This window comes from Orycteropus afer, unplaced genomic scaffold (assembly GCF_000298275.1).
Source record: "Orycteropus afer afer isolate SDZICR_OR568_19922 unplaced genomic scaffold, OryAfe1.0 scaffold00726, whole genome shotgun sequence".
Lineage (NCBI taxonomy): Eukaryota > Metazoa > Chordata > Mammalia > Tubulidentata > Orycteropodidae > Orycteropus > Orycteropus afer.
In genome coordinates, this window is record NW_006922313.1 from 395,317 (window position 1) to 396,503 (window position 1,187).

At 54.5% G+C, this 1,187-nt stretch overlaps 1 protein-coding gene across 1 annotated transcript in view; it reads right to left on the minus strand.

The window, feature by feature from the left end:
* Positions 1-1,187, minus strand: part of UBE2S (ubiquitin conjugating enzyme E2 S) — a 9,338-nt gene that overhangs the window by 4,598 nt on the left and 3,553 nt on the right. The gene's annotated exons all lie outside the window — the stretch shown is intronic.

Genomic DNA, 1,187 nt, shown 5'->3' on the forward strand with positions numbered 1-1,187 from the left:
GGGTGGGGGTGGGGGGCTGGAGACGTATGGAAGGGGACCAATGGGGCCCGACTTAGCACGGGACAAACCACTTCCAGCCAATAAGATACATTGATTTTTGTTGTATGCAAATAAGATATGAGCTGCGGGCGCCGCCCCCCTCGCCGTGCCCTTCCTTCGCTGCCTGAGGAGTGGGCACTAGTTTCTGTGGGACGCCATTTTGTGCTGGATGTGACCTGTGATTGAGTCCTGAGCTCGGAGCTTCAAACTCCGGTTAGAATGACCTTGAAGGCGTGGACGCCCTGCCGGCAAATGTTTGACTTCTGACCTTTGGCAGGCCTCGTTCAAGACCCCAGGGTTCAGTTTCCTTATGTGGGAAATGGACACTGGGACCTCTGGGGGTGCCCAGGAAAGAATTCAGAAGATCCCCAAGGCCCTGCCCCTCCCATGGCTCTACCAGTGACCAGCCAATGGCATCAAGATGGACAGCCCTCCCCAGGACTCACTTGGCTGCTTGGAAAATGGGCACACAGTTGGCCGGAAGGGGGGCCCACCTCAGACCTCCAAAACCCAACCAAGACCACTGCCATCAAGTGATTCTGACTCATAGTGGCCCTCATTGGGTTTCCAAGGCTGTCAGTCTTTACAGAAGTAGAGTGGCTCAAATTCTTCTCTTGGAGCAGCTGGTGGGTTTGAAGTGCCAAATGCTTTACCTACTAGGCCACCAGAGCTCAGGTCCTCAGACTGCAGTGTTATTGAAATGAGCACATGATTGTCTGGAAAAGGTGGCCAGGATTCCCCCTGATATGCCCTGCAGATACCAAGACACAAGGAGGACCAGAAGCCAAAACCCACCTCCATTGCTCATCTGTGTAGAGAATACATGGCGCCTAACCCACCCGGGGCCCTCCAGGGTCGGCCAGTGTGTGGGTCTGAATACCAGGCAACGGGAGCTGCAGAGACAGAAATGAGAGCCAGGCACTTCACCACCTCCACGTGTCTCAGCACCTACAGTTGTTCTTAGATGGTTAGCCTTTTCTGCCCTGCACCAAAACCAAACAAATCCATTGCCAGGTGGCATGGATTCTGACCCACAGCGCCCCTAGAGAAGAGAATGGAACTGCCCACAGGGTCTCCATGGCTGTCAATCTTCACAGAAGCAAAGCCCAAACCACACCCACTGCATGGAGTCCATTCTGACCCACAGC